The sequence below is a fragment of the Gymnoscopelus braueri genome (assembly GCF_963280865.1).
Source record: "Gymnoscopelus braueri genome assembly, chromosome: 1".
Lineage (NCBI taxonomy): Eukaryota > Metazoa > Chordata > Actinopteri > Myctophiformes > Myctophidae > Gymnoscopelus > Gymnoscopelus braueri.
Genome location: NC_137603.1, coordinates 60,559,979 through 60,577,478, shown reverse-complemented (window position 1 = coordinate 60,577,478; position 17,500 = coordinate 60,559,979). Strand labels below are relative to the sequence as shown.

The following is a 17,500-nucleotide window of genomic DNA, read 5'->3' as shown; positions in this document are numbered from 1 at the left end:
GTGTGGGTGGGGTTGGAGGGGGGGGGGGTGTCTGTATATAAGATGAAAAAAAGGCCAATAAACATTTAAATGTTTGTAATCACCAGCTGGCCCGTCCAGATAGCCTTCACATCCTGCTACATTGCAGGCTAAGATCCCCCCAACGCACAGAGGATGTGCTCCCATAAATATTTTGATTCAGTTCCGTCATGTAGCGTATACATACATACACACACACACACACACACACACACACACACACACACACACACACACACACACACACACACACACGCCACACACACACACACACACATGCAACTCGCAGGACCCATCTGATTTGAACTCCTGAATCTATTTTTAGACCGACCGAGGGAGGGCGCTTACGACTATAAGCGTAAGGAAAAGGGGGGATTATTTTGCCGATTGAAATAAATGGTGAAAAAAAGGAAATAAATAATTTTCACCTAAAGAGAGAATTCCCCAGCGGGTATACACAACAAGCTAACGCTAGGAAGGCATTGTGTTGAATTTTGTATTTTATATTTATTTCATCGAGCGGAGCTATTGGAGCGGCTCTGTGGTGGAGAAGGCGGCTGGTTGCTTACACAAGCAAAAGCTTTTCAGCGGGTTTGCATCTCAGCAGCTGCATTCCTGCCTCGCAGGTATATGTGCTGCTGGAGAGGCTCTGCTAACGCAGCTGCCTCTGGCCGAGTCGTCAGGCGTCTGAGTCCAGGTGCGCTCGTCACCTCAGCACCTTCTTAGCCCATTCCATCCGGGAACGCGTCTGTGTAATTTTTAGACGTCTTTGGCTATTAAAAAAATAGAGCTTGTAGATCTGCTATTTTTTGAAAAATCGTGAAATTGTGTGCAAATCTTTGAATATATTTTTTAGACCCTCCAGAAAAACGGGGTAATGTTTTTTCAAAAAGGCATATTTCGCATATTGCCGCATATTTCACAACTTTCTGCATATTTCGCAACTTCCCGCAATTTCACCGAATAAAATTGCAAAAAAGAAATGCATATTTCATCGCAAAATCAAGGATTTTAGCCTGCATAGTCAAGAGTTTTAGCCCGCATAATCAAGAGTTTTAGCCCGCATAATCAAGGATTTTTGGAGGGTCTAATTTTTAAAGCGAATATTTGTAAAATATTTTGTTCCAGGGACCTCCAGAAGCAAAGATTTGAGTACAAATGTTGTTTCAAAAAATATATATATTCAACGATTTGCACAATTATTCAAGACTTTTCAAAAATAGCAGATCTACAAGCTCGTAGCGCGGCACTCGGTAGATCTGCTATTTTTTAATAGCCCAAAGTATAAAATAACGGCCAAATCTAAAATGACACAGATGCTTTGCCCGGATTGAATGAGTTAACGCCACCAGCACTAACTCTCTGCTATGCTGTCTGTGCCAGCAACACTAAAGGCTTTGTTCGGACAAATCCAATTTGTTTCTCAAATCTGATCTTTAAGGACTGACTGTCCAGTGTCCAACGCTGTTGTCTGCTAAGTGATCGGATCAGATCGGTGTAGTCGTGACACCGTCGACCTGTTTTCAGCCATGTGCCATTGGTTGCCGTAGTAACGACGTAATGACATAGGCGTCAATAATGTTTAGCTTATCGTTGCTGTCGGGCAGAAACCTCTTATCTCCATATTTTAACTTTTTGCGTTTTTTTCCGTAAATTAACGCCCTACTTGATCATACTACAGTGTCACACAAACCATCAAAAGTAGCAGATCTACAAGCTCGAATCCTGAAAAGTAACAGTTTCCACCCGACAGAAAGTAACAGTTTCCACCCGACAGACGATATTTTGGCATTACTGTGCTTGTGAGGACATTGACATTTTTGGCAATTTTATAAATGCAACTTTTGCATTTATAAAATGTCAAACTCTTTTTTTTTTGTCAAGGTCAAGGGCCCCCAAACTGATATATATCTGAAATGTTTTTGTGCCAGGGACAGATTTGTGTTAAAACAATTCTACATTATTCAAAATGTTCCAAACATTTTTCGATATTTTTCACAAATGTTCAAAAATAGCAGATGTATAAGCTCACGTCGTGCCACGCTGTGAGCTTGTAGATCTGCTGTTTTGAATGCGAACAGCCTTCTACCATGCGGTTGAAGGCACAAGGGGCGAGGCTTCCCCTATTGGGCGGGCGCGCGGGCGGGGACTTCTTTCCTCTACAATAGAAGAGTTAGGACGTCACATTCTAATCCAGCCCAAATACCCAACTTGAGTACTGGCCTCATTGGCGCACCTCGGTAATCATTGGACTATTGATCCACTATTTCTGGGAGTGTGGGTTCAACTCCCGCTTGGGACAATACTTTTTCAAACAACCGCAGACTATTTTTTTCGCCGATAAAGTATAGTTTTGGACCATGACGGAGGCGCGCCGACTCAGCAGACCTTGAGGCCGAGGAGTCGCGCCCGAGCGCCTCCAGGCGCGAGTGCCCGCGACGACCGGCCGATGGTCTGCTAGTCGACTAAGCGCCGTCCGAGTTATATACCGATAGGCACAGAATCGTAAATTATGTTGTGGGGACTGCGTTTGCCCCAACTGCCACTCAGTGCACTAACTTAGCCCGCCAGCCCCGCCCCCCTTGTGCCTTCAACCGCATGGTAGAAGGCTGTTCGCGTTTTGAATAGCCAAAATGCATAACTTGGTTAAAACGATTATGATGCTGTATTAACCCATTTAGACCTGGAATGTGTTGTTTTATGATTTTACTTTGGCTATATTCAAAAATAGCAGATCTACAAGCTCATAGCGCGGCACCGATTGCAGCGCTATGAGCTTGTAGATCTGATTAAAAAAAAAAAAATCTTGAAAATGTGTGCGAATCTTTGAATATATATATATATAAAAAACTAAATCAAAATGTATTTTTTTTAAACTCAGGTCTAAATGGGTTAACACATTTTGCTGGGGACCCCCTGGAACCCCCCCAAGGACCCCACTTTGAGAACCACTGCAGTACAGTGGTAGTCAGGGAGCAGAAAGTGGAAGGAACAGCTCCACATGTTCCTCCACATGCGTTCCATGTCCTGCCAATGAAATGCCTCGCAGTCAGCTGAAAAGAAGTCAGCCTTGATGAAACACATATTGGAGGAGAGATACCAGATTGACGTGCTCTACCAGCTGTAGGAGTTAGCAGGGACAAGGGACTGCAATGCACAGGGAATCGGGAATTGGCATAACAACTAACATTGGAGGAAAATGTAGAAAGGAAAAACATGTATTATCTAAAAAGACAAACAGCTGAACAGCACTTCCAAGTCTGACTCATCTATAAAGGATGAGTTTTGAATGATTGTGCCAAACACAAATATGTCCAAGCATCAGACACATTTAGCTTAACCCGATTCTTACTTATGTCTTCTAAAGCCTAAAGGTCCTTACACACCGGCGAATATGCGAATATACGCAAAATTCGGACTCGTTCCGAATAATTAAAAGACGCTTTTTCACTTCGCGAAACTGATGTGGACGCTTGCATTGACTTTATAAGGTTTAAAAAAAAAACGTATTTATTCGCATGAAGAATTCGCCCCGGTGTGTAAGGACCTTATCAGTTTTCTGAAAAACTTATGTTTCTATATCAGTGGTTCTCAAACCTTTTCATGTCAAGGACCCCCAAAATGATATGTATTTGGCCGCCGACCCCCATCTCAAAATATTTTGTTCCAGGGACCCCCCAGAAGCAAAGATTTGAGTTAAACATGTTAGCTAGAAAAGAATATAAATATATTAATTTACACACATTTTCTTGATTTTTCAAAAATAGCAGATCTACAAGCTCATAGCGCGGCACTCGGTGCCGCGCTATGAGCTTGTAGATCTGCTATTTTTGAATAGCCAAAGTGTGAAATAATGCTTTTTCAGCTCAAATCAAAAAGTGACACAGATGCGTTCCAGGTCTTAATGGGTTAATAACACGATAACCCTCCATTTTTCTGATCAAGTACTGACAATTGGTTTGTAGTTGCCGGGAGGGTTGACAGCCAGCGTGGGTGTGGCACTAAAATATTATTAATACGTATCATTATTAATGTCCCTTGATAGCTCTAATGTTTGACTGTTTACACAAGGTTTTACTGAGGCTTTCATACATTGTGCAACGTGGAATGTATATCGTTGCTGACAGAAACCTCTTATCTACATATTCTAATTTTTTTATTTTTTTTTTGGTAAATTAACGCCCAACTCGATCACACTACCGCACAGCGTTACACAGATCCACAAGCTAGACATTTGTTCGAAGTTTCGAGCTTGTAGATCTGATACTTTTGCAATTCTTTTATTTGAATCCTGAAAAGTAACAGTTTTGGACATATGAGGTTTCCACCCGACAGAGACGATATGCTACTACCCTCTGTGTATACTTTCAACAAGTGCAATAATTCATTTTTATCTAACCACGGTGCCTATGCACTGTATCTGCCTCTATATATTTATGTTGATCCTGATCCTACCAAACCCTTTACTTATAAATATTTGTACATAATCTGTAAATGTTTATTCAAGGAACTTTTCCCCCCAAGCTCAGTTTGACAGCTCCTGACCTGCTGGGTTTCAAAATAAAAGGCAAAACACAGCATATTCCTATTAGCATCATACGCTACAGTACAACTACCTTTATCTTTGAAACGGTTAAAGACAGATGGAGAGGGTGTGTGTGTGTGTGTGTGTGTGTGTGTGTGTGTGTGTGTGTGTGTGTGTGTGCGTGTGTACGTGCTTGTATTACAATACTTGCATGGTCCTAATGTCCCCACAAGTATGGTACAATTTGAGAAATAGCCATTGTAGGATAATTCTTCTGGTCCTCATGACAGAAATGGCTGTTTTATCCAATCCAATCCAACCCACTTTATTTAAATAGCACATTTTACAACTCAAGGTTTCCTAAGTGCTGCACAGAAAATCAAAAAGCTATGGTATGAAGGTGGGGACTTAAGGCGAGATTTAAAAGTCTCTATGGTGGGGGCCAGTTTGATATGGGAGAGGAGCGCACTCCATAATGTGGGGGCCACTACTGAAAAGGATCGGTCACCTCTGGTCTTTAAACGTGTCTTTGGGACCTCCAGTTTCAACTGGCCCGCAGACCACAATGACTTTGTATAAACTTGTAGTAGTGCACAGAGATACTGAGGTGCCAAACCATTCAGTCATTTAAAAACAATAAAATCATAAAATCAATTCTGAAACGAACAGGTAGCCAGTGAAGTGAAGCCAGAATCGGTATAATGTGGTCACGCTTGCGTGTTCCAGTTAGGAGATATGCCGCAGCATTTTGGACATTTTGAACTTTTATTTATTTATGGTTATCCATGCAATTAGTAAAAGACTGAGGTTGGGGTTACGATTAGGATTAGGCATTTAGAGGATGGGGTTTGGGTTAGAGAGTTATGACTGATTTATACTCAGACAATTGCTCATCGTCATCACACTGAAAGCAGCAGATCTACACCTGATCTTTGAACTTTGTTTCCAATGTGCGCCACAGGTGCGCATCTATACTGTAAGTATAATTCAGGCTTTATAGGGTTAGAGTAAAAAAATAGCAATTTCTGTTTTGTAAAAATGGCATTTATAAAATTGGCATCCTTAAAATGTTTGTGTCCACAAGCATAGTAATACAAAAACAAGTAACGTAATATTAAAAAAGTAATAAAACATAGCCCCCTCACACATTAGAAGGACAATACGAGTCACCAGAACCAAGGACGGGTGTTTTCAATGAATCCATCATGGTTAAAATGGAGTTTGAAGTTACAATGGGTTTGTATAGGAAGGGGGCGTGTCTGATGCAATGAATATCAAATATCTAAATACTGAATCAAGCAACTTGTTTGAAAGTGAAATATCCCTTTAACTAATTTAGCTGAGGACCCCCTGGTGTCCCCCCCCCCTCCCACTTTGAGAACCAATGCCCTACGTCATTCAACATTTAAAAAATAATTATAAAAAGGTTTCCACCCGACAGCAACGATATACAAATTGAATTTGAACTAAATCTTTGAGTGAACTTTAAGTCAAGTCGACTTGTACTAGTCCGTCAGTCCAACCAACCAACCAACCAACCAACCAGTAGGGGGGACAGTAGTGTCTCAGAGTCTTGCCCCTGACCCCTGGTTCTACTGGTCTCTGGAGGGAGACGAGCCCATCAGATGGCTGATTAGATAAGACCCCCCCTACCCCCCCTTAGTTTGACTGGGGATGATCCTGAACAGAATCCCCAGCCACCTCCAGGGACCAGCGGGTCATGTGTTTAGCTTTGTTTGGTTTCGCTGAAACGCAGCGCTGACATTAAGAGGCAGGGAGATAATGGAACAGGCAAACAAACCAGAGGCCCTGCACTCGATGCGCCGGAGCGCGAGGAGTTAAAAGGGACAAAGTGCAGGAAAATAATGCACAGATTAAAGTCATTACTCACATTCTGGGGCTGCTCTGTTGTAAATTATTCATGTGGGGCTTGCGTGAGTGTGCGGCATTAATGCAGGCCTTGATTTGAGGCTGCTGGCAAGTCTGAGGAACATGGGGCCTGTCAACAATCACTAAGGTAGAGTGTTTGTTATTTCCGTCTAAAAGGCCACGTTTATGCTTTGTCGAAGACGGTGTCGCGCTCAGGGATTTAACCTGTTAAGAGCTGTGAGGCCGGTTCTACACATGCCTTCTAAATCAGTAGTTCTCACACTTGTTCGTGCCAAGGACCCCCGAATTGATATATATACGGCCGTGGACCCCCCCCCCCACACACACTGAAAATGTTTTGTTTCAGGGACCCCTCAGAAGACAAGATTTGGAAAAAAGACATATTACTTTAGTTACTGTCCAACACTGACTATCCCAATGTCCTGTAATCGGTCGTGGGAGCGACTTAAAATAGCCGATTTACAAGCTCACAACGCGTGGTGGACGCGCCGCGTTGTGAGCTTGTTCATCTGCTATTTTCGGGACGCGCGACACCGCTGTGCACCGAAGCATAAATCAGGGGCATACAGTGGTGTAAAGTAACTAAGTACATTTACTCACGTACTGTACTTAAGTACACTTTTGAGGATGTTTTACTTTGCTGTAGTATTTCCAATTTTCAGTACTTTTACTTCTACTCCACTACATGTCAGAAACAAAAATTGTACTTTTACTCCACTACAATTATTTGAAAACTTTAGATATTAGTTACTTTGTAGATTTTGATTATTATTACAAAACATACATTAACCACTTCAGCCCTATATACATTTCGGTCATTTGAAAATAGCCGATCTACAAGCTCACAGTGCGTCGCGATGCGACGCACTGTGAGCTTGTAGATCTGCTATTTTGGTGGGGGCCACAGCATCCCGTTAATCTGTCTTAATGTGCTAGTGACAGATAATCAGAAATGGGTTTAAGGTAGGATGGCTCTGACAGTTCTTCTCCTCCTTTGGGACTTGGCACGCACCCAAGTGCCCCATTTCACTATATTACCGATCAGTCAACTCATGCGTCTGAATCATCAGACAGAGCTTTTTGTTCATCCCTTCCCATTTCTGAATCATTTCTAGAGTCACGGAGCTAGCAAAAACAAATCTGTTTCATCAAAGAAATCAATTAGAATTTTCTTTCTTTTTACATATATATATTCAATTTTGTAATTGATTTCTGCATACTTTATTTTAACTAAAAGTAATGCAATTTTGGTAGAAAATGTAATAACAGTGCTATTTAAACAGCAAAAGACAGATTTTTCTCTGATAATATATTCTATACTTTGACTGGTATCCCCCAGGGCTCTATCCTTTGTCCTTTTTTTTCTCCCGCCACACCAAATCTCTTTGCTGAAGACAGCCGATCTTTAAGCTCACAACGTGGCGGTTTGAGCTTATAGATTGGATATTTTTGACATACAAGATTGTATTGGACCAATAGTTTAAATAAGTTGGTGCCAGTGGGCAGATATGGTTCACCCGAATATTTAGTTTTAAATGTCAAAAGATATGTTTTCCAGGAGGTGTAGTTATGACCTGAGCATTGAGGGCGTGGTATAAGGATGTGTTCCATTGTTCTCTTGCGTTTCATTGACTGGTCTGCACTTAATGGACACATCCGTTGGGTTTTCCCTAATCCAGCATTTCCCAAACATAGGGTCGCGACCCCATTTTTTGGGCAGTGGTGGAAAGTAACTAAGTACATTCACTCAAGTATGGCACCACATATCCACTGCAATTATTTGAAAACTTAAGTTACAATTTACTTTGCACACTTTAACACACTTTAACACAGTAAGTCCTATTTTTCACTTTTGCAATATTCAAAAATAGACGTTCTACAGGCTTGTTAGCTTGTAGAGCTGCTATTTAAAAAAAAAAAAAAAAAATTAAGCATTTGAGTACTTTTACTGTGGTAGTATATTTTGTATGCCAATACCTTTTTTGAGTATACTGAGAATACAGGCCTTTTGCTTGTAACAGAGTATTGTTATATTGTGGTATAGCTACTTTTACTTAACCCATTAAGACCAGGAAGACATCTGTGTAACCACCATCATGTTATACTTTGGGCTATTCAAAAATAGCAGATATGAGCGTACAAAATCTTTTAATATATATATGTATTTTTCAAGCGAACATTTTTAACCCAAATCTTTGCTTCTGGGGGTCCCTGGAACAACATATTTTGATGGGAATCAGCGGCCAAAAACATATCATTTTGGGGGTCCTTGACGAGAAAAGGTTTGAGCACCACTGATATAGCAACACTTGTTTTTCAGAAAAAATTAAGACATTTGTTGAGACATTTGACAGTTAAATATGTTTGCTTAAATAAATATATATTCAAAGATTTGCACAAACTTTCACGATTTTTCAAAAAAATAGCAGATCTACAAGCTCATATATGAGCTTGTTAAGTTAAAAATCCGAGTGCTTCTTCAACCACAGATTTTGGGTCGCGACCCAGGTAACTGCTACACACACACACACACACAGACACACACACACAGACACACACACACACACACACACACACACACACACACACACACACACACACACACACACACACACACACACACACACACACACTGTAGTTTTCGCTGAAAACTGAAATGTGAAAAGGTGGAGCCATCCTGTGGTAAACCACTCATTTCCTCAGTTGTTTTCAGACAATAAATAAATGTGATTAGCTTTGGCTTTTTTGTTGTGTGAAATGCCGCTCTCTCTCTCTCTCTCTCTGTGTGTGTGTGTGTGTGTGTGTGTGTGTGTGTGTGTGTGTGTGTGTGTGTGTGTGTGTGTGTGTGTGTGTGTGTGTGTGTGTGTGTGTGTCTGTGTGTGTGTGTGTGTGTGTGTGTGTGTGTGTGTGTGTCTGTGTGCGTGCGTGTGCGTGTGTGTGTGTGTGTGTGTGTGTGCGCGCGTGTGCGTGCGTGCGTGCGCGCCTGTGTGTCCACTGACTCATTCACTGCAGAGTGAATGAGTCAGTGGAATGCATTGAAAATGCACGCATTGAATTACAACAGAGAGAAACGCAAGCTTTAAAAAGGCACATTCCGTGTATAATGTTTATTACCCAGTCTGGAATTAGGTTTTGATTAAGAAATATCTGTGTTCAATAACACTATTATGTTATCAAAGTCATCCTGTTTCTGATTATTTATTTACGGATGAATTATAAAATCCCATGACTTGAAGATTTCACAAGTTCCTCATCCGTTTCACATTAGATGTTTACGTGAGAGGAATACATGTCAAGCACTCAAAATAATTAATTATTTGTTTTGAATTTCAACATTGACAGTTGGCATGATTCATTTGACCGTAATATAGCCACTGTCAGGCAGAAACCTTGTATCTCCAATTTTCTTTTTTTCATAAATTAAAGGTAGGGTAAGTGACATTTTTTGGTATTTTTTTGTTTTTTTTGTTGTTTTGTTTTCATACACCTGAATTGCCTATTTCTCTTGCAAAATCTGGCAACACTGGTCCAATACCATTCATAGACCTGTTACACCTGTGGTACCACTGGACAAACATGGAGCTCTCAGTTTCCACCGGGCAAGATCAAACATTCACAACATGGCGATGAAAACTGATGAAAAATAATGAAAAGATGCGTAATTGTAAACACTCTACAACTGTTCAGATTTATTAAAAAAAGAATTCAGGACGAGATGAAATGTTGCACATAAAAAGCTTTGAGAAACAAACTGTTTCCATCATTTCTATGTGTCAATATTTCCGCTCACTCCACACGTAAAAAATCATCCAAGGAAATCAGTACAAGAAAGATCAGCACCTTTGAAGTCCGAGATGCAGACTTTTAAAAAAACCTTGGTAACAGCAGTCTCACATTGACCATGTTGTTGATCCTCTGGCCCGACAGATTTTTTTTCTTTTTTTTTAAAGAAAAACACAAGCGCTTGATTTGGTCAGTACATTGTCAATTTGAATTGTCAAGGCTATGTTTTGTGTTGTTGTGTGCATGAATTTCATCGGGGGGAGGGGGGGGGGGGGCTTCACAGAGATTATGAATCCCCCCCACCCCCCCACCACCCTCCAAGTCTGCCCTCCCTAATAAGAACCAGAGCTTCTTACAGGAAACAATCTTCCTGTCTCAATGACATCATCGCTAAATCCGTGCGTGAGATGGGGCTGACCTCAGCCTAGCGGATTTGTCTCAAATCTTTTTCAACACCCAAACAAATCCTCAAGAAAAACACCTTCCTATAAGTGACAGGAATGTTGGTTCGAAAGGAGACCGGTGTGAACAGGTGGGGACCTGCTCTGTCGCACCCCCGCAAGTTGGACTTTGCGGTTTCTGAATTAAATTCAGAACTTGTTCTCACACTTATTATCCAGGCAGTGGTCTGTGACTCCATGTGGCTGACGTGGGGAGTGCGGCCCGGAGTTCATTTTAACTCTGACAGCGTACAAACGGAACCAAATGGACCCTTAAGGCTCCATTTGGTTCCGTTTGTACGCTGTCAGAGTTGAATGAACACTTTAGGATTTTACTTTAAACCGCTAAACATTCCTGACATGAGAAAGGGAAGGTGATGTCTCTTTCTATTGAAAGAGATGGAGGGGGATCTAAAATTTGCGATGGAACTCGTTAAGTCTTCTCTTGCTTGTATTAAACTTGACTTGAAATAAACTTGACTTGAGATCATCATAGCTTTGATATAAAGGATTTATTTTAGGGGCCGTTCCGCTTGTTTTATCTTTCCGGCTCTTTCTTGTGCTTACTATGATAAAAAAAAAAAAAGTCATGTGAAATATGTAGGCATTTATTGAGAAAGTGTTAACAATACACTTTGTACAGTACCTGCTATAAATAGGCAGTACAAAGAAATAGGCCACGCGATGGCAACGTCCTGAATAAAGCAAAGCACTTGGTTGGTCGGCTTTTTACTTGCGTGTTGGCGAGTCGAACGCCTCATCTCTCCACACATTTCACGTTTAGCTTTCATGTATTTTTTTTACTCTCGACTCTCTGTGTCTGGACTTGTTTTGGAGCCATCAAACACCCTTCTATCATGACGATTTTTTCCTTAAAAAGCACCCAACTTGAAACAGATTCCGATATAAAGCAGTACCAGCAGCATGGAGAGTAGAGTAGACCCAGTGTTTTTTGGGAGAGTTAAAAGCATCCCGGAGAAGAAAGAGACGGATAAATAATAACAGTACTGGAGGGGGGAGAAAAAGAAAAAAACACAACATAATAAAGGCCTAGTTTTCTTAGGGAAGTGGTTGGGCTTTCATCTTCCTATAACAATAATGCTCTCAATCAGTATGTAGGACCGTAGCCCCTGTGTTTAGGTCTAGGAAGCCTCCACTGGTAGACATGAAAGGCTTTCAGTCAGACTGTATGGAGTGCATGGGGCTCTCAGCTATACTGCTCTCTCCCACATGGCCTTAGGTAGAACCAGTGGTGGTGGAAAAAGTACTCAAATGTTGTACTTATAAGTAAAAGTATCAATACTGCAATGTAGAAATACTCCGTTTACAAGTAAAAGTCCGGCATTCAAAATGTACTTAAGTAAAAGTACAAAAGTATTGGCATACAAATTATTATTATGCAGAATGTCCCATTTCACAAGTTTTAAAAAAAGATATATTTTGAAAATAGCAGATCTACAAGCTCACAATGCATCGCATCGCGACACATTGTGAGCTTGTAGATCTGCTATTTTCAAATAGCCGAAATATATATAGGGCTGAAGTGGTTAATGTGTGTTCTGTAATAATAATCAAAATATACAAAGTAACTAGTAACTAAAGTTTTCAAATAATTGTAGTGGAGTAAAATTACAATATTTGCCTCTGAGATGTCGTGGCGTAAAAGTAAAAGTACTGAAATTGGAAATACTCCAGTAAAGTAAAAAATACCTCAAAACTGTACTTAAGTACAGTACTTGAGTAAGTGTACTTATAGTTACTTTACACCACTGCTCTCAGCTATATACAGTACTCTCTCCCACATGGCTAAGGTAGAACGCGGGGCCCAACGTGGGCGGCTGCCAGACAGTGACAGCAAAACGGCAAAAAGAAAAAAAATTCTATCTCATGTTATGGTTCTGCCCCCAGCGCTGCCCTTGAGGCCCCCAGGGGTTTAGGAAATGGACTATTATTTTCCTGTACGCCCTGACGTCACAGACCGGCCTCCTTTGCAGCTGTTGCATGTTTAACAACTCTGTCTGTTTACAGTCGCCCGCTTCTCTAAAAAAGTGGTGGCATTCTGCCAAGCAGTAAAAGTGTCATTTATCTTTTTGATAAACATAACCTCTCTCTCTCACACTCTCTCTTTATACCTGGAGCTATGCTACCATTTTGCCCCCATCTCTCTCTTTCACCTTGCCATTCTTTTTTTTTCCCTTTCATGCTGAGTGTCCACTTTCCCCCCAATGCTCAATGCTAATTGGTGCAGAGTGTGGAGCAGGTTACATCTTATATGCCAGATGGCTGTGTTGCTAAAAAAAACAACAACAAAAAAATGTTTTACCTCACTGCCTGCACACTCGTTTAATTGTTCCAAAAACAAAAGATTAGCTGCTCAAGGACTAGACACCTGTGTATGGGAGCAGGCTCATTGCCCTTATTTATGCTTTAATTTGTTTGCTTCTGAATTGACCAAATTAATGAAAACTCCTTCTTAAAACTAAATCCTTTTTAGTTCCAGTTGGTTATGGTTCAGCTGCAGAAAATCGTTTTTTTTTTTTAATGCTTGGAATTATACTTTTTCTCTCTCTCTCTCTCTCTCTCTCTCTCTCTCTCTCTCTCTCTCTCTCTCTCTCTTCTCTCTCTCTCTTCTCTCTCTCTCTCTCTCTCTCTCTCTCTCTCTCTCTCTCTCTCTCTCTCTCTCTCTCTCTCTCTCTCTCTTTGTAAAATCCACTCGCACATTTGTTTTCTGTCCCACCTACTTCCCTTTATCTTTTCTTTTTTTTTCGTGTTCCCCCCCCCTCCTCCTCATCTCCCTTTCCCCCCCCTCCCTCCCTCCCCTCCCTCACTCTCTTCTTCCTCTGTGCCTCAGCCGCACTTGCGTGGCTTAAAGAGGAGAGGGGGGGGGGGGGGATGTACCACTGAGCACGGCAGCCCCTCCTTTCCCACCAGAAGAAACAGAACCACCCCTCTGCTAGAGCGTGGAGATGGTACGGCCCAGCTTTGCATACGTTTTTCCCTCTGAGCGGGTCGGTGTGTGTGTCGGTGTGTGTGTGTGTATGTGTGTGGAAGGGCCAGGGGAGGACTGAGACGAATTATTAGTCCCTGTTGGAACGGCTGTGGATGTACGTACGTCTAGAGGGAGAGAGGCCAGTTGTTTCTGCTATAGCGCCCGCGTCTTCTTCCTGAGAACAGCAGCAGCACACTTTAATGCTCAGCGTTCCTGTAGATTGTTGAAGCTGTATAATGTATTGCGCCTACCCTGTCCCTGGAATGGGCAGTAACTCCTTAATGTATTACTACAACGGGAAATCGGTGAGTTGTGTGTGTGTGTGTGTGTGTGTTTGTGTGTGTCTCTGTGGTATTTATCTGTGTTTGAGCGACAGAGAGAGAGAGAGAGAGAGAGAGAGAGAGGGAAGACAGGGATTTTTTTCTCTCGATTTAGCTGTTTCTGTTGTTACTACTGTTATGTCTAGACTTGCAGTTCATCCTTGGGTTTCATGTAGGGGAGACCGGTTACTGCATGTGTTGCCTGCTCTCTCTCTCTCTCTCTCTCTCTCTCTCTCTCTCTCTCTCTGTGTGTGTGTGTGTGTGTGTGTGTGTGTGTGTGTGTGTGTGTGTGTGTGTGTGTGTGTGTGTGTGTGTGTGTGTGTGTGTGTGTGTGTGAGAGCCGGTGCACTTGTGCACGTGTCTTCTGTCTGCTTCAGTCATTCTGCCTCAGTCATAGTTGTGTGATACCGTACTGTCATTTAGCTGATGTGCATACAGTATATACATACATGTGTTGTAAACATTAGAGCATCTACTGTAGTTCTTACTTGTAGCCTACATGAAGACACAAGACACAAGAACACCTCCTCAAGTGTGCGGTTAAGAAGAAAAAAAAGTTAAAACAACCACTCTTCTCTTTCACTTTCTTTTAGTAGACAGAATTAATCAGCGTTTTTTTGTAGACATGCGAGAAAAAGTTGTTGCACCGAGGGGATTTATTTGTACTGGCTGGTTGGCTGAGCTTTGAGACTGGGTTGAAATAATAACAAGTGGGAGTCTGGGAATGATTAAGGCAAAGAGGGCTGCCTGTTGAGGTTAGACTTTCCTGTTTGCAGATTGAGCTCCAAAGCAGCAGAGTGTTGCTGTTACTCCATCTGTTCTTAATCACGTCGGCATTCTTGACGCTACAGGGAGCCTAATGTGATTTCTGGGACTTCTCAGCAGCTAGCCTCTTTGATTTTGTCTTTCCGTCGAACATTTTTATGTTTCATAATGTGGAGCGTTAGGCAATACTTGTAGTGTGTGTGTGTGTGTGTGTGTGTGTGTGTGTGTGTGTGTGTGTGCGCGCGTGTGTGCGTGCGCCGTGCGTGCGTGCGTGCGTGCGTGCGTGCGTGCGTTGCGTGCGTGCGAGAGAGAGAGAGAGAGAGAGAGAGTACACGTGCGCGAGCATGCATTTTTGTGAACGGCATGCATCATCAGTTGTGTGTACGTATGTGTCTAGATGTATGAGTTAATTTGCAGCGTGTGACAATTTCAAGTTCATCAAGATCAGATGCTATATACTGTAATCATAATATGGCTTGCTTAATTAATAAGACACATGCAGAACAGCTCTTCACACAGCAAAACGTTTAGGTTCTGTGCCCAAGGCTATATTATTATTCCCCTGCCTGAGCTCTCTCTCTGGTGTATTTCAGTAATCCTTAAATAATGAAATTGTCATAAGCAAATTACATGCAGAGATTTCCACCGTTCATTATAAGCGGATGTTTACTCTGTTACATAAACTTTGTTGTACGTTGAAAGTGCAGTTTCTTCGAAATACCGCCCAGTCAGTTGGGGCCGATTTTTTAGACTTCTCGTCTGATGTGTGTTTAAAAAGGTCAGCTTGCTCAGACTTGTGTTTTAACTTTCCCCTCATAAGCCCATTACGGCAATTCCTTTTTTTTTGGTTCCCGCAGCACACACAAGCGATCACTTTGATCTTTGCTCATATTAAGTATTAACAGCCGTTTGTTATAGTTTGGTGATGGGGGGAAAATTGGGAGCATGTGGACCAGCATGGGTCAGAACCGTATGATCAAACGCCCGTTGATAAATAAGCAATACCAACTTCATCATGGCTTTCTTTTCCTCGCACGGAAAAAAAGAAAGATAATGTTCGTTCTTAGCATCAACGTAATCCACATGAATTTGTTAAAAATAACAGAGTACAGGCTCAGCATCTGGAGCAATGGGAGAACAGTTTTTCTGGCCATGGACCAATTCAGATAGCGTATAACAGCTCGCTGATATGTCTTCTGTGGCTCATTAGTGAAAAATGATGTCAAGACACATTTCCACGTTGATGTAAAACACAGAATAGATTTTTGCTCCGTTCCTTATTTAGCTACACTGTATTTAGCGAGTGCCAGTTTAAAATCCACAGGTATTCACGAAGACAAAAATCGAGTGAATCTAGTTTTGTGTTTGCGATAAGCATGTATACTTCTTTTCTGTGCAACAGGTTAAAACCTTGATGAAGAGTTGGTATTTGCCATCACCATTCGGAGAAAGACGCTTTTTGGGGGATTCAACAGCTGCTGCTGTTTTTAACCCCTTAAAAAAGATCTACAAATGCGTCATGACATTTTGACCGTGTAAATCGTCTTTTTCTTTTTTGCACGACACTGTCATACGACGAAGTATGAAATAAGTGCTTGAGTGGTTAAAGAACCTGCCTCTCAGTAGGCTGTTTCAATAGGAAGAAGACCCACGTTAACCCCAACGTATTGTGGGGAAAGCTTTGGCCAAAAATAGCCGATCGACAAGCTCACAAACGCGCCGCAGAGCTTGACGATCGGCTGTTTTCAAAGCTTTCCCCACAATGACAGAAAACAGAAAAGACGCTAGCATAGAGCCCTGAGGGACTCCGTATGGGGTTTAACCCTTTTAAGACCTGAGATCGATTCTTACTAATGTCTTCTAAATCCTAACAGTTTTCTGAAAAACTTATGTTTCTATATCAGTGGTTCTCAAACTTTCCATGCCAATTATATGTATTTGGCCGCCGACCCCCATCTCAAAATATGTTGTTCCAGGGACCCCCCCAGAAGCAAAGATTTGAGTTAAAAAATTTCGCTTTAAAATAATATAAATATATTAATTTGCACACATTTTCTCGATTTTTCAAAAATAGCAGATCTACAAGCTCGTAGCGTGGCACTCGGTGCCGCGCTATGAGCTTGTAGATCTGCTATTTTTGAATAGCCCAAAGTGTAAAATAATGCTTTTTTAGCTCAAATCAAAAAATGACACAGATGCGTTCCAGGTCTTAATGGGTTATTAAGTGGTTAAAGCTTCATCTTCTTGGTAAACACTGAAAACGTGACTTTAAACCTGCGCACAAAATCTTTCCATTGACTCCTGTTTCAGGTCTCTGCTACAGTACAGACCCAATGCTCTGTGGCCTAATGCACATCGATGTGGTGTCTGGTTAGTGTGATGCTTGGCTGGACGGGATTGATGGCGGATTATAGATCAAATTATGAGATGGGATTACACAATGACTTCTGAAAAACATTTTTTCCTGCAGGGTCATTTCTGTCGTATTCATTTCTATCTTATCTGTGGGGAAACAAGCACGCCTGGTTGAAATGAGTTCTGCCCCCCCAAAAGGTGATTTTTTTTAGTTTTGTGGTGTGAAGTATTGAATTATTGGGGGGGGGGTGTATTTGGGAGGATTTGGAAGGGTGTAATGTATTTGTCTAAGGTGTTTCCCTTCTGGACTATAAGATCCCTCAGGCCCCATTGAGTTGTTAACCCACGGAAGTATCCACGTTTATCCCTCTCCTCACATTCTAGAAAAATATGAAATATGCGCGTATACAGCAGA

The 17,500-nt window shown here is 41.6% G+C and overlaps 1 protein-coding gene across 3 annotated transcripts in view; it reads left to right on the top strand.

Moving 5' to 3' along the window:
• Positions 1-17,500, top strand: part of tcf12 (transcription factor 12) — a 174,982-nt gene that overhangs the window by 108,752 nt on the left and 48,730 nt on the right. The gene's annotated exons all lie outside the window — the stretch shown is intronic.